The sequence below is a fragment of the Prionailurus viverrinus genome, chromosome A1, assembly GCF_022837055.1.
Source record: "Prionailurus viverrinus isolate Anna chromosome A1, UM_Priviv_1.0, whole genome shotgun sequence".
Taxonomy (NCBI): Eukaryota; Metazoa; Chordata; class Mammalia; order Carnivora; family Felidae; genus Prionailurus; species Prionailurus viverrinus.
Window position 1 is genome coordinate 100,827,943 of NC_062561.1, and position 16,974 is coordinate 100,844,916.

Below are 16,974 nucleotides of genomic sequence, written 5' to 3' on the forward strand. Positions count from 1 at the left end.
CTGGCTCAGTTGGTTAAGCATCCTACTTCAGCTCGGGTCATGATCTCACGGTTCGTGGGTTCAAGCCCTATGTCAGGCTCTGTGCTGACAGCCCAGAGCCTGGAGCCTGCTTCAGATTCTGTGTCTCCTTGCTCTCTGCCCCTCCCCTGCTTGTGTTCTCTCTCTGTCTCTCTTCCAAAAATAAATAAACATCAAAAAATTTTAAAAATACATTGTTTGGGAAGAGTAAGTCTCTAATATCCCAAACTAAAGCCCCTGACCTTCCCATGACAGCAGGTACAGCTCCTTATACCTAGTGTACTAGTCTTTCAGTGCTTTAAAAGCCTGTCATGACCTTTGCTGATGTAGTCACCCTTCCTGGGGATGCTAATTTGCCTCATGACCCATCCTATGTACACCACCATAAGTAGAATCTAATCTCAGATACCAGAGGGTGCCAGTGACAAAGCCACACCTTAGAAACAAATGCTTTGCACTTCCAAACCCTGAAAATCTTACTAAAGACGTAAAGAAATGTGCTGATGCTCACAAGATTTAGAGAACTCACCAGGAACCTCACTGCACAGAAGGATCTGGCCTGGTAGAAGAAAGAAATGGCTTATTGAAGACAGTGCTTCTGGTGCTAGATGGAGCTCAACTTCTTGTGAGTTGGGGTCTACATAGAAGAGGAAATGTCTTCCCACCAGTGCCCAATGTATGTGCGGTCTGGGCAGGAAGGGGGGTTACTATTCATGGTACGTTGAGGACAATCTTGCCAAATTGTTGCTTTCTGTCTCAGTATGACTGGGGCATGCAAAGCTCTGATTGGCCAGGTCTAATTGTCAGCCTCCAGTAGCAAACATGAAGTCCACTCAAAACACAGGGTTTGAGAATTGGGAAGATGGTAGTTCTCCAAAGGAATATGTGGATATGATTGCCAGAAGAAGGGAAAGCAACTGTTGTGTCATCCGGGAAGCTATTGCCCCATGTATACCACCTACCACCCTAGTGCCGGAAAACCTATCACAAGCCACTCATAACTAATATATTTAAGCTTTGTCCCTTTTAAAAATGGTGAGCACGTTCTAACTTGGGGTCTTATCATCATTGTACAGATCCAAGGTTCAGTTGTCTGTCTAGACTAGCAGACATGAGACTTTATAGAGAGGTGTCTGGCCACTTTAAAGGAAAAGAAGTAAATCACGCACATGCTATAAAATTCAAAGGAATATTCAAGGAATATTCAATATTCAGTATTCACTATATTCAATATTCAATATATTCAATATTCAAGGAATATATGATGAGAAACAAATTTCCCTTACACCCCAGCCTTTCAAGATACCGGTTTATCTGCCACTCTGGTGACCCGGGGCCTGGGCTCCATCCTCCTAGGGGGCATACCCCCACAGCTGGCTGTCTCTCTCGTTTCCATCCCAGGGGCAAACCCAAGGTGGAGGGCAGAGCTGGAGTGAGCACAGCAGAACAGAAGGTGGTGAATTCCCTTTCTTGGAGTAGCTTGTGTGAAGAAAACAGGTGGACAGCCTGGTGAGAGGGAATGCCAGATCCCATCCTTCCCCACGGCTAAGCCGCCCTCAGGCCAGCCCTGGCTGGGAGCCCACCACTTCCTCCATGTCCATAAAGAGCTCCGGAGACATGCAGGAAAAGCCTCTCTCCTGCATCTGCTTGGACACACCAGCTCTCTACCACAGAGAGGCCGCTTACAGACACTTCCTCCAGATACCTGGTAAGGGCTGGGCTCCGATTGCCATAACCCGCGGGAGAGGGAAGGAGCCGGGGCCGGGGGCGGGGGGCTAGTCTGACATGGCTTGAAGCCCCAGAATTCTATCTTTTGTCTTTTCATCTTCTGAATATTTTCCCCAAGGCTCAGCTGGTCTTGAACACTCCTGCCAAGGAGTGACTCGGGCAGCCAGTAACCACATGAAAAACCTTGCCTGTTGTTTTGACACTCGTGGCTCTTGGGAAGATGGTAACTGTTGGAAAGGATTGTATGCACTTCTGAGATTTTATGTACCTAATCTTTTAAAAATAGGCCCTGGGTTTGCTAAAGCGGATAATGTCACCTAGTTTGAACTTGATGAAAGCATAGAAAAGCAATTTAAACACTTGTATGGTTCTCCAAGCATAAGCGCATGGACAGATTTTTGAGAGGATCTGCTGAAACCTCCTGAAATTTGTATTTCATCACAGATAAATGTGCATTGTTGTTTCAAGAACTTGATTACTAGATCATCAGGGCTGTAACTAACAACAAGAGTTTTACCTGCGCTTAAAAGTGAAATAAATAAATAAATAAGTAGGCAAAAATGCCTTAATAGTAATAACAAGATCTCTCAGAAAATGGATATTGTGGTATTGTGTACTCAAACTAGTAATACAAGTATACTTTTTATCATAAGAATTCATAGTCCTTTCTGGATTTTTATGAGGTGCCCTATACAGGTAATTTGCTTTGCAATATCTTTCTGCCCTAAATTGAAAAAATTGGGAATTAGGAAAGCAGGTACTGATGCGATTAATAGAAAATAGCATCTATGGTTCAATTTCATAGAATAATTTATGCAGTTAAGGAGAAGTGAGGGGTACTGGAGACAGCAATGTCGAGAAGTCAGACACAGCTGGTGCCATTTCTGCCTCTGCTGCTAATTGCTGTGTACTTTGGGACAGTTACTTAACATCTTTGAGCCTTTCAGTCTTGTCTTCTATAAGACTACTTTGGAAGATAATCGAGGGGACAGTGACACATAGCAGCCACTCCTTAAGGGCATTGTTTATTATCATTAATAACAGGGAAGATAATTGTCAACCAAGAGCCAAATGTACTTTCTTTGAGTGTTAAATAATTAGGTTCCTAAACTGAAGTTGGTTCTAGTTGCTATAATGTAAATTAAGCCATCATGACTTTGGATTACAGAGATTTCTTTATATCCAGTAGGACACAAATAGTTGGGAATTTCTAGGTAATTTTATAATATGAAATCAGTGCTTGGTGTGTGGAAATATTACCCCCAGAGTTGGACACATTGTGGGTCCCTGAACAAGTCTTTCAGCTACACTCTGCCACAGTGTTATTATTTCTCAAATGCTGGAGATGGGGAGCTACTTTCAGGCTAAAATTAAAAGACATCATGGTTTTGTTTTGGAAAAATCGATTCATCAATATGTTTTTTTTCCATGGCTATAAAAAGTATTTGAAAACGAAACAAAATAAAGTAGTAAAAAATCTTGGTATGTATTTTTTCCTTGGATAATGAGGCTCTCATTCAAGTGCTCTTGGAAAACATTATTTTGTGCTCTGGTCAAGGTGGCCTACTTTTTTTGTGTGTTGAAGGGCTTTGCAATTAGAAGTTATTTGTATTTTCCCAGGGAGTGTCCACTTTGGGAAGAAAGAAAATTATATGCCTGAAGAATATGGTTGGCCAATTTATTGTTGTTTATGTCTGTGCTAGACCTAAAAGGAAATACATAGAATTCAAGTTTCTTTCTTTCTTTCTTTCTTTCTTTCTTTCTTTCTTTCTTTCTTTCTTTTTCTTCTTTTTTTTTTTTGGCATGGGAAAGGGTGGTACAAATATAGTGTCACATTTTGTTTTATGGTAGAATATGACTTCCCCTGTTTTAACGTGTTTAGAGGTGAATTCTTTGAACTCACAGTCTAAACCAAGCCACATATGTGTGTGTAAGAAATGGGAGGGAGAATGAATCAGAAGTGCTTCGGTACAGGAAGGTTTTAATAAGTATGTTCTCCCTCTTCTGAAAGATTGCTTAAATACATTTTAATTTGTCTAATGTGTTCATTTTGGGGGGAAATTGTCAATACAAATAAATTCTTCCCTCTGAAATTATTTTTTACTCATAGGGACTTCTTTCTGTGCCCTGTACAGGAAAATCAGTTATCTCGGCCACCTGGTATATTATATCGCACAGGACTGTCATCAAGAAGAAGGTGTGACTGCAATTATCCTGAGATCGAAAGGCGTTTGCAACGGACACATGAAATAAATTGATTTGTAAAGTACAGGTAGTAGAGTCCACGAGGAATCTGTTGTGGACAGGATTTTTTCATTCATTAGTGCTAGGTGCCCTCTCCTGGTCAGTGAGAGTAATGTTCAGGAGCTTATTTCTAGATTCTGCTTTGCTAGGCAGCATGCGGTGCCTCCGCACAGGTACTCCATGCGGGGCTTCCTATGTGAGGAAAGAAACCTGAAGGTAAGTGACCTCATTCCGTTCCACGTCCTCGCCCTTTTGATCATCAGACAGTGTTTGCTTAGCTGTGTGTGGTAGGGTAATATTTTCGTTTGTTACCTGCTAATCTCTTCTCTTTTTCTCATGACTTCACCATCAATCGGTGAGCATCCCGCATATGGCCTGTTTGTACGTGACAAGAGTGACAGGTGGAACAGGAAGCCAGCCTTGGACAGTAAACACCTTCCCCACTGTCGCTGATACCACCACCTTTGTATAATAAGCCTCAGGGGCCTCAAACCCCGGTGGGGGGGGGGGCAGTGAGGGGGGGGGCATTCCAATGCCATTGTGTGTTAATCTTCAGTATCTGTGAAATCAGCTGAATTTTACTCATTTTACCCTAGTTTTTGGCATGAAATCATGTGAGATCTATAACTGCAAAAGCCTATCTTCATAAGCCTGTTTAAAAACCATGATTGAATTACAGTCTCTCATATCTCAACAGGAAAACACAATTTTCGATCACAGAGCTTAGCATACATACCAGGGTGAATGCACATGTCCTGTAGTCTACACTCTAGTCTAGGATAGAATTGAACTTCCAATCTCTTCTGAAAGGATGAGGTAAGTGTATTCCCCCAGACAAAGAACAGGCTCACTTCCTGTTTGTTAAAACAAAGTAGTGGATTCTCCAAGTTCACTGTTCTTTGGCTGTGATGCAAATCCACTGTATGCATTGAATCCAGTGAGCATATTGGGTCATACTGGGGGGACGTGGGGACAAGGGAGCCAGTGTAAATATGCTGAACCTCATGCTGCTTGCTGTGCAATGAGTCATAGCGTCCTGTGTTTCTGATTCAGGATCTCAAGTCTTCAGCCAGCGCTCATGAAATATAACAGGCTCATTTGTTAGTTTGTAAGTGGGGTAGAATCAAATCCCTGACCTGACAATAGTTTCCTCCCCAAGTTGTTAATATTTTTATATTGTACCATTCTACAGTTAGTATTTTGCTGACCAATTCCAGAAGCCGATTGATTTATCTTACCAGTTTATCCCACTGTGATGAGAAGCTATTCTTGAAAATTAATTTTGAAGTAATGTGAAAATAAGTTAATGTTATAAAAAGTGTATTTCCTATTAGAAAGCAAAATTTGGGGAACATTTTAAGAAGGCGTTCTGTACACCTTGTTCTTCCAAACAGGAAAATAGATAAAATCCAGCACAGATTTGATAAATGTCTGTTTCTCACACTAAGATTCTGAAAATGTATCTGTTCATTTACCACAGATAACCCTAGTGCCCACCGCACTGTTACTGGTACAAAGGAGGTCCTCCATTAATGTTTGTTTAATGAATTTATGAACAGAAATACTCTAGGGGCACCTGGGTGGCTCAGTTGGTTGAGTGTCCAACCTTGGCTCAGGTCATGATCTCACAGTTTGTGAGTTTGAGACCTGCATTGGGCTCTGTGCTGACAGCTCAGAGCCTGGAGCCTGCTTCAGATTCTGTATCTCCCTCTCTTCCTGCCCCTCCCCTGCTCATGCTATCACTCTCTTTCAAAATAAACAAACATTAAAAAAAATTTTTTAAAGACATAGTCTAAATTTTGTTAATTCTGTGATAATAAGCCCAAGATAATTTTTTTCAGTCACCATAAAAATGACTACCATAAGTAAATTACAAATAATGATGGGTATGGTTATGGGAAAGGACTCATTATTTTAAGATGGATTTTATTTTAACTGAATACATACTGTTCCAATGATCTTTTCTTTTCCATTAAGAAAATGAATTAGAAGCATAAGTATAATTGTGCCTAAAGTTAAAACCAGAAAATGGAAGAGAAAAAAAAATCTTTCTATTATGGAAAATTTTAAACATCAATAAAAGTAGAGAGAATAATAGGATGAACTCTCAGTTACCCACCATCCAGCTTCAGCACTTACCAAACATGCCAATCTCACTTCATCTGGAGACCCCGCACTCTGCCCCTGGATTATTTTGAAAGCAATTCGTGAGTGCATATCACTTTATCTACACATTCTTGAGAACAAACGCACTTGTTAATGAAAAATATAAAATATGCCAGAAAGGATAGATGATTGTCATGAACTTAATATTTCTAGTCAAAGCAAAGCATGAGCAACAATGGGATTTCACCCTAAAAAGTACTATTACATTTTTGGTATGACCAGCTCTAACTTCTACTCAAGCAGGGAGAAATTTTTTTTAACGTTTTTAATTTTATTTTTGAGAGAGAGAGAACGCGAGCAGGAGAGAGGTAGAGAGAGAGGGAAACACAGAATCCAAAGCAGGCTCTAGGCACTGTGCTGTCAGTTGAGAGCCCAAAACGGGGCTCAAACTCAGAAACTGTGAGATCATGACGTGAACCGAAGTCAGACACTTAATAGACTGAGCCACCCAGGTGCCCCAAGAAATTTTAAAGTTCTCCTTGCTCTTTTTTCCCCTCTAATTTGTATCACTGAATTTAGGATATATTGATGATTTCACTAGATCCACGTTATTAAACCCAAATGAAAGCACTTCAATTTTAATAAAGCTTTCCATCAGAAGTAAGAATATTTTCCAGTTACCACCACTTTTAGGGTAAAATTGTTAATATTTGACCTCTGTGAAGGAAAATCCTAACATAATTATTTTTATCTACTAAAACAGCCACACTGACTTGTTTTTAAAAAAACTCCTGTTGTTATAATTTGTCAAAAGAAACAATTTTGGGAAGTGATGTTTGTGTGTGTATGTATTTGCGTGCTTATGTAAACACACAGTGAAAATGCCTTAGAATTGTAAGATAATGCTATAGTTTGTTAGCTTATGTTCAGTCAGCACACATAAGTTTGGCCATACTTGATAAAATATTAAGATACTTATAGGAGACTAGCTGCATTTCTAAACCTCCTATGTTCCTGCTACATCAGGCTTTTGGATCTCCCATGATCCAGTAACTAAAAGGTTAGAATGCAGCCCCATTGAGAACCTGCATGACCCTGTTCTAGCATTAGGCACTTCCATGATCTGATTGCCTCACTGCTTGTAAATATTTTGAAAACCTGCTCAAGTTTAGAAGATGATATAGAACTGATCCAGGGAGTAGATAGAAATGTGGAACAAACTGTGGCAGGAAAAGAAGGCAAGTCCCAGAAAAGCAGGTTGGAGATAACTAGAAAGCCTGGCTAAGAGCTTCCTATGTGCATTACAAAAAAAAAAAAAAAGGAACTTTTTACTTCAATGTGAGAAGACCAGAAATAGATTATAGAGGTAATAATTAAAAAATTCACAGGAGGATTGTATAAAGAGTGCTAGCTGACTTTTCTTCTCTTTTCTTTTTTCTTTTCTTTTCTTCCCTCCCTTCCTTTCTTCCTTCCTCCCTGACCTGCCCTGCCTCCTTCCCTTCCCTTTTTTTTTTTTTTGTAGAGAGAGAACATCTTTTTTTTTTTTTTAATTTTTTTTCAACGTTTTTTATTTATTTTTGGGACAGAGAGAGACAGAGCATGAACGGGGGAGGGGCAGAGAGAGAGGGAGACACAGAATCGGAAACAGGCTCCAGGCTCCGAGCCATCAGCCCAGAGCCTGACACGGGGCTCGAACTCACGGACCGCGAGATTGTGACCTGGCTGAAGTATGACGCTTAACCGACTGCGCCACCCAGGCGCCCCGAGAGAGAACATCTTAAATAGGCTCCATGCCCAGCACGGAGCCCAACACAGAGCCCAATGCAGAGCTCAATCTCACAACGGTGAGATCTTGACCTGAGCTGAAATCAAGAGTTTGATGTTTAGCAAACTGAGCTACCCAGGTGCCCAAGCTCAGTTGACTTTGTTGATAAAAGATGCTGCTGGTAGGCACTGTAAAACAAATGAAAGAAAAGAAAAAAAAATTTGCTTATGTAATGCAATATAAATTTGCCAAGAATGGTTTTGTAAGAAACTTTATTAGCTTGTGACTACTTCATCCACTTGCCATGCTAACCAATATTTTACCTTCCTCTCTGGAAAGCACCCTTACTGGTGCTCACAGCTTTTGCTGAATGTTCATGGACATCAGGCTCTTCTCCAGGCTATCAAGCTCTTACCAGTTGAGGTAAATGCCTACCCGTATATAACAGCTGTATTCTTTCTCCAGTCTGGTTTTGTCAGCTGTATTTACAACTTTTATAAATTATTACATAAATTAGTAAACTTGATGGAAGATGTATTTACAACTTTAACTTATAAGTTACTATATAAGTTAATAAAATAAGATAGTTGTTCCCAAGAAAATTAAGTTGAAAGCTTTTAAAACACTTGATGGAGGTGAGTCACTAAAAACTGCTTTTGCATTACATGTGGACAATTAGTGTAAAAAATTGGGATAGGGGAGAAAGATTGTACAGTCAGATTGCTTTACAAGCAATCTTCAAACTCTCAACGTTAAAGAAATAAAAATTAGAAACTATAGTTAATGCATGATGAAGAGGCTTATTTAAAAAAACACAGCATGTATTCAGTCATTTGACCTAATGGCTACACATCAAAAGATTGTGCATAAATGTACATGCATTTGCATAATAGTGAATAAATGTCTATTTTTAAATTGAAAAAGAAAGTTAAAGATAAGCCCAATTTTTTGTGAATAAGTGCTTGAACTGAATTTTTAAGTTAATAACCAACTATCAATTCAGATTACATCAGGATTTCTACTGTATGTGACAGAACCAACTAGAAGTTAAAAGTATGAGTTCTGTTATAGTCATAAATGTTCTATATAGAACTATTTATAAGACTAACAGAAGGGACTAGAGACTCATATAAACGTTGTGTCTCCCGCATACACTATTCGTGTTTGAAGAGGAGTCGGAACAAGAGTCTAATGTTTCATCCTCTCCTGTGTGGGAGAAAGTGCAAGAAAAAGGGAAACTGATCCAACAAGGCGCTATGATCTGTGTTTACCTGTTCCAGGAGGTTCTTGTTGTGTACTGGGCAGCAGTATGAGTTGCTCAGAGAGGGGAGTGGCCCTGGTGCTCCAGGATCTGGCTCTAGGCTCTGACTTCAAGAGATTGGAGGAATCTGCATCACCCTAAGGGACCAGACTTTCTCCAGAGAATTCTGCCCCAGAGGTGATTGCTAACACTTAGGAATGTATAATACAGTGAGGAGAGGGGTTAAAAAGTACACACCAAGATTCAAATCTACACCAAATGTGGTTTCTTTTTTCTTTAAAATTCTCTTCTTGCCTTGGCAACCCTATTCCTGCTGATGCCAGAAAAATAATGGCACTTGCCAATTAAAGGTACGTTATTCTCTTAAAATTCAAAAATGTTAATCAGGGTTAACTTTCGCTTTCAAGATTTTTTACTTCCTTTCTTTCTGCCCACACTGGCATCTGGATATAAGGGGAAGCTAAAGCAGCCTTTGAACACTGGAGGAGGGCAGTCTTTCTCACCAGCTTTTGCTCAGATGCCCTCATCTTGCCTTGTTCCCGGGAAAGTGTGTGGTGTCTGCTGAGTTGGAGTGGGTCTTGTCTCTACTAGTGCTGTGGTGTTCTGCTGGCATGCATACGCCAGTGATCATGGATGTAGCCATTGTCTTTATTTTACAGTGACCCCCGTTCCACAGTCTCCTGGGTCTGTGTGTCTTGTTCATGAGTGTCCCAGTGGGAAACTCCAGAGTGTTTGCCTGCCTTCTGCACACAATATGGCAGGGTGCAGGATTCTGTGAGCCAACTCAAGGCCCTTCCCTCAGCCTTCGCTGTTACTCTCTCACCAAAGTCGATGTGGGGCTTTGCTAAGGAATGTATTCTCCCTGACGGGTTTTGTGGACAGAGACTATCAGCTCTTGAATCATCCCATGACCTGTTTGATATCTTTCCACTTCAGCCCAGGAACACTGACCCTAAGAGGTAAGCTGGAATACTTGGTCATGACCCCTTACCCAATTCCACCTTTCTTGGCTCTGATGCATACAAACTGGAAGAATCTCTCCTTTACTCTGTTGGTTTGAGCCTTCCCTCACACCATTCTTCATCCTTCGCTTTTCTATAGTTTACAATAAATATGCTCAGACCTTCACATTTTGTTCTTTATACATAAAGGGAAGTTTAGGATTTACTTTTAAAAACTCTATTTCAACAAGGTCTGGATCTCAGTGCTGTTATTTCACAAAAGACTCGAAAGAATTTGCTTTTAGACTCAACTCTGAGCAACAGCATTTAAAAAAAATTTTTTTAATGTTTATTTACTTCTGAGAGAGAGACAGTGGGGCAGGGGCAGAGATAGGTGGAGACATAGAATCGGAAGCAGGCTGCATTCCCTGAGCTGTCAGCACAGAGCCCAACGCAGGGCTCGAACTCATGGACTGCGAGGTCATGACCTGAGCTGAAGTCAGATGCTTAACTGATTAAGACGCCCAGGAGCCCCATAAGTGGCACAAAATTTGTGATAAAAAATTGTTTTGAGAGCCAGAGAAAGAAAAGAAACATTACCTAACTAGGAACAAAGACCAGAATTACACCACATTTCTTAATGAAACAATACAAGTGAGATGACAATAGAACATCTTTGAGGTTTTGAAAGGAAAAAAAAAATGTGTTAGTTTAGAATTTTATACCCAGTCACGATAGTTTTCAAAAACGAAGGTAAAATAAAAACTGTCTAAAAGGTACAAATGCTGAAAGAATTCATCACCAAGAGACCCGTATAATACAAAAATTTACAGCAAGACCCTAAGAAAGAAAATAATAGTGCTGGAAATATGGATATACATAAAAGAAGAATACCAGAAAAGGTACAATTATATAGAGGCAAGTATGTAATATTTTTAAAAATTATTTAAATATCTTTAAAAGATAGTGACTGTTTGGGCACCTAAGTGCCTCAGTCAGTTAGTCATGATCTCACAGTTCATGAGATAGAGCCCTGCCTCAGGCTCTGTGCTGATAGCACAGAGTCTGCTTGGGATTCTTTGTCTCTGTGCCCTTCCCCTGCTCATGTGTTATTACTCTGTCTGAATGAATGAATGAATGAATGAATAACTATTTAAAGAGTAATAGATGTGTAAGAAAAATGTATGAAAACAATAGTATAATGAACACAGGGGGAGAAATGAAATGTATTATTCTAAGGTTTTTAAACTATACATAAAATTGTCCAAGAATACTTGATAGTGGAATGTGATAAGTAAAAGGTGTATACTATAAATCTGAAAGAAACCAGTAAAATAACAAAACAAAAAGTTATAAGTAATAAGCAGAAAAAAAGGAGTGAAAATTGGAAACATAAAAATACTTAACTCTAAAGCACGGAGAGAGATATTGAAAACAACCGAAAATTTGTGACTACAAAACAAATAATGTAGGAGCAACTGAATAGATGCAGAAAAGTCATTTGAAAAATCCAATATCCATTCCTGATTAAAAACTAAATAAAAAATACTCAAAACTCTGAATGGACCAGGTATACAAGGGAACTTCTTCAACCTGAGAAAGGGGATTTACAGAAGAACAAACAAACTACAGCTTACATCTCGCTTAATGGGGAAATATTGAATGTTTCCCCAAAGACAGGGGACAAAACAAGGAAGTCTACTGTCCCCACATCTATTCGCCATTATGCTAGAGGATCTAGCCAGTTCAACAGGGCAAGACAAATAAAGGCATCCAATATGAAAAGGAAGAAATAAAATGATATTCACAGATGACATGATTATCTTTGCAAAAAACCTCTTGGAATCTACAAAAAAAAGTTTATAGAAATAATAAACAAGTTTAACACAGCTGCAGAATATTGAATTGATATACAGAAATCAATTGTATTTCTTTATGCTAGCAATAATCCATCAATGATCAAAATTACAAACAGTATCATTTCCTGTTTCTTTAGATACTATAAGTCCTGAAAACTATAAAATGGTGTTGAAATTCAAGAAGAATGAAATTAACAGAGAGATACTGCTTGTTCACAGCTCAGGAGATGTTAAGATACTATAAAGATGTTAATTTGCCCCAATTAATGTATAGTTGCACTGAATCTAAAAAACAAAACAACAAAAATATCCCAGCAGGTGGTTTTGTAGAAACTGAGAAGTTATTCATATGGAAATGAAAGAGTCAGCCACAACACTTTTGAAAAAGAGGAACCAAATCAGGAGACCAACACTACCCAATTCGAACATTTATAAAGCTCCAGAAAACAAGGCAATATGGTATTGATTTAAATATAGATAAACTAATCAGTGGAACAGAGTAGATGGTCCAGAAACAAGCCCACACACTTATGGTCAGTTGGTTTTCAAAATGATACAAACACAATTCAAATTATCTTCTCAACAGATGGCGCTTGAACAAATGGCTATCCATATGCAAACAAATAAATTTCAATGTATATTTCACACCACATACAAAAATGAACTCAAATGTACAGTCTAGAACTATAAATTTTCCAGAAGAAAACACAGGGGAAACAATTTTTGACCTTGGTTTAGGCAAAGTTATTTTAGATACAACACCAAAAGCAGGATTCATACACACAAAAAAATTGATAAATTTGACTCTATCAAAATTAAAAACCTTTATCTACAGTAGCCAAATTATGGAAACAGCCCAAATGTCCATCAACTGATAAATGCATAAAGTTGTAGTAAACACACACACACACAAACACACACACACAATGGAATATTACTCAGCCAAAAAAAAAAAAAGAATGGAATCTTGCCATTTGCAACAATGTGGTTGGAGCTACAGAGTATTATGCTAAGAAAAATAAGTCAGTCAAAGACAAATACCATATTATTTCACTCATATGTGCAATTTCAGAAACAAAACAAAGGATCATCGGGAAGAAGAGAGAGAGAGAGAGAGAAAGCAAGAAACAGACTCTCGACTGTAGAGAAAACACTGATGGTACCCAGAGGGGAGGTAAGTGGGGGGGAGGATGGGTTAAATAGGTGATGGGGATTAAGGAGACCACTTGTAGTGATGAGCATCCCATGTTGTAGGTAAGTATTGAATCACTGAATTTGTACACCTGAAACTAATATTACAGTATGTTAACTAACTGGAATTTATATTAGAATTTTAAAAATTTAAAGCTTTTTCAAAAGACACTTTTAAGAGAATTAAGACAAGTCAGAGACTGGGGAAAATACTTGTAAATCATTTATCTGATAAAGGGCTTATATCCAAAATATATAAGGAACACTCAAAATTTAATAATGGATAAACAATCAAAAATTGTAAATAGCAAAAATATTTTAACAGGCTATTACAAAATGATCAACCTCTAATACCGGATATTAGGAAGCAAGAGAAAAGGGTCTCATTTATAAGTTGGTGATTAACTGGTTTTTTTTTAAGTTTATTTATTTATTTTCAAGTGAGAGAGAGTGAGCAGGAGAGGGGCAGAAAGAGAGAGAGAGAGAATCCTAAGCAGGCTCCAGCTTTGTCAGCTGACAGCACAGAACCCCAAGGTGAGACTCAATCTCAGGAATGGAACTATGAGATCATGACCTGAGCCAAAATCAAGAGTCAAACACTTAACAAACTGAGCCACCCAAGTGCCCCTAGCATGGTGATTAGTGATAAAGCTAGGTAGAAGGTGTTCAAGTACTGATTGCTTCAGTAGGCTTCCTCCAGCTAGTACCTCAGATGATTAGTCTGAAACTTCTGATACATGCATTACTGTTCTGTCTTCCTTTACATACCCAGCAACTTCTCAATTTTAATAAAAATTAAATTAATTTCTTGGGGCACCTGAATAACTCAATTTTTTAAGCATCTACCTCTTGATTTCAGCTCAGGTCATGATCTCATGGTTTGTGGGATCAAGCCCTATGTTGAGCACCATGCTGATGGCACAGAGCCTACTAGGGATTCTCTTTCTCCCTCTCTGTCCCTCCACTGCTCATGCTCTCTGTCTCTCTCAAAATAAATAAAAAATGAAATTAATTTCTTTTCCTCTGTCCTACTAGAGTGCTAGACGAATGTCATCTTGCTACTCAAAGTGTATAACGGGCTAAGAGTTTATGCTTTTTTCTAAATTGCCATTTTAAAACTCTGTTTTCAAATCAACACAAATATATTAAGGCCAATTAAGTATAATCTATCCTGCTGAGTATTATTAGACAAACTCACAAATAAGTGTAAAAAGCCATCTCTGTCATCAAAGAGCGGGAAATGTAGCTACAGCTAAGAAGCAAAAGTTTTCAATGAGAGAAATTAAGTAGAATACAAATTTAGAATAACTGTTCTTTACAGATGGAAGAGGTACTTCTCCTAAGGCACTACATGGTTAAATGTCCCGGGAACATTCCAGACCATGGTTGCCATGAGAAATCTGAGGTTCATCATCATCTGGGCTGTTTGGGGCAGCTTTTCTTGAAAGAAGTGGGCCCGAAATTTGGTCTTGGAGGATTGTATAACATGCACCAAATGTTTGGCTGGGCCTAGGAAACACACAATTGCTTTTAATAAATTGTTGGGCTGATGTTCTCTGTTCCGAGAGTCAATATGTTCAGGGAGTGCTCTCTGCCAGTAAAAAGTCAGTCACTTTAGATGCTGCTGCTGGCAACCCTGCCAGTGGACGGCCCTTCTCCCTGGCCAAGTCTATGACCCAAGTCTAAAGGGCTTCTTCAGAAATCGCCCACCTGTTGGAACTAGAATGGAGGTACATGTTGGAGCACCTGTGCCTACCCATGTCTGGACGTGGTTATTAGTCCTTCATTGTCCCAAGTGGTAAACTTGTTCACAGATGTTACTGGAGGGAAAGTGCTCAGTGTTTATGCAGCAAATCTGCTCTGAAGAAACCATTCTATGTTCAACTGAGGAAATGCCATAGTTATTTTGGTATTCCTTTAATTTTGGAAACCTCTATTATTTGCAGGGCTGACCAAAAGGCTTTAAAAAAAATCCACAAATAAACATGAAATTCCTGTTTAATATGGTGGATGCTATTGGTTTTTGGAAAAAAAAAAAAAAAAAAAAAGAATAGTCACTCTTGAACCCAACCAAAAAGCAAAAGCCCTTTCTGGTATTGACAGCCCAGAAACCTCATGACGGAAGCCTTATTTCTGAATTAGAACATCTCCCTCAAAAAGGAGGCTCTGCAGGAAGGCCCTTTCTATTCTGAACATTCCTGAAACTGGTAGCAAAGAGCAGACAGAGATAAAACAAGGCTAAGAAGCAGTTTCCAAAAATCAATCTCTCATTGGCAATCAAGGAATTTCCCCCTCAAAAACATTATCTTTAGCTCTTTTTAACTTAAGCCTTTTCTGGGCTGGATAAACAGAACAGAGTACATTTGGGTTCCTTACCCATCTTAACGGCTAATAAAATGTTTATTGTCTCCAGAAAAATAAAGACAAAGGAATAGTAATTTATAATTTTTTTCGTGCATGTATAACCATTGTCTTGATGAATCAAAATAACTCTGGAATCAGTTGGAGTCAGCTATCCTTTGATTAGTTTAAATGATAATTGATGTAGGGGCACCTGGGTCACTCAGTCGGTTGAGCAATGGACTCTTGATATCTGCTCAGGTCATGATCTCATGGTTTGTGGGATCAGGCGTCACATTGGGCTCTGTGCGGACAGCTCAGAGCCTGCTTGGGATTCTCTCTCTCCCTCTCTCTCTCTCTCCCTCCCCTGCTTATGCACATGCGCTCTCTCTCTCTCTCTCTCTCTCTCTCTCAAACATAAATAAACTTTAAATGATAATTGATGTAAACCTCTCTGGGAGATTCTTACTTGGGGGCAGGCCAACCTGTAAGTAAGGAGGGGGATGATCTCTGATCTTTATCTCTGTCTCTGATCAGAGATCTGATTACCTCTGATCTCAAATTCCTACTTCTACTGAAGTTTTAATCTCTTCTCATCTGACTTGCAGTGTATGGACCCTGGCTTTTGCTTTTCTAAATACCACTGACCCAAGGCTGTGTGTAGAGGAGAATTTCCCAAAGATTTGGAACACACATGTGGGTGCAGCAGCGTGGAGCCCTTCACAGTGAATGGTAGGTATCTGTGTTTATAAACCTACCCTAGACACTTCTATAACCAGCAGGCCCTCTTTTCTAAAATAAAGACCTGAACTCCCCTCCACAGTGCTGCTTTCACCCCCTCTCCTTTTAGATCTCATTACCCCTTCTTTAAAGTTTTACTGGCCCCAAAGCCAAGATCCTGTCGTGTAGTTCCTGTCTCAAACTCACCCCAGACCAGTGCTATCTGGTAGAACTTTCTGTGATGGAAAATTTCTATAACCTGAGCTATGCAATATGGTAGCCACATGTGTCTATTGAGTACTTAAAATGAATAAAATGTCACATTTAATTTTAATTAATTTATATTTACATTTGGTAGCTACATGTGGTATATTGGACAGCACAGTTCCAGACCATTCACTACTGACCGAGAGGCCACTTTTTCAGAACTGGACAGACTTATTAAAATATGTTTCTCAGCAAAGATATTTAAAAACAGCAATAGTTTAAAAACAGGAATATAAAAAACAGGAAAAATTTTTTTTTCTTTCCACTTGCTAAATATCTAGTATGGTTTGTGTCCCTGTGCATGAAACTTAGCCATAAAAATATTTTAAAAATGAGAAAAAAACAACCCTCAATTTGGCCTTTATTATTCTGTTTGCGCCAGCCTTGCCCTCTCAAATACATCTTTTAAAATATATGCCTCTACATTTATTCAATGCCATTGTCCAAATATAAATTAGTAAATCATGATTCTGTGTTGAAGTCCTTGATAAATAACTTCTTAGAGTAGCCAAATAATTTAATAGATCTAAGCCA

At 38.9% G+C, this 16,974-nt stretch overlaps 1 protein-coding gene across 1 annotated transcript in view; it reads left to right on the forward strand.

The window, feature by feature from the left end:
* The first annotated feature begins 7,935 nt into the window (after positions 1–7,935).
* The window catches only part of LOC125174040 (zinc finger protein 474), an 88,462-nt gene continuing 79,423 nt past the window's right edge, over positions 7,936–16,974 (forward strand). The window contains exons 1-4 of the transcript XR_007155232.1: positions 7,936–8,284; positions 9,782–10,081; positions 12,995–13,096; positions 16,062–16,185. The gene's annotated coding sequence lies outside the window, so the exon portion shown is untranslated. The remainder of the gene's footprint in view (positions 8,285–9,781; positions 10,082–12,994; positions 13,097–16,061; positions 16,186–16,974) is intronic.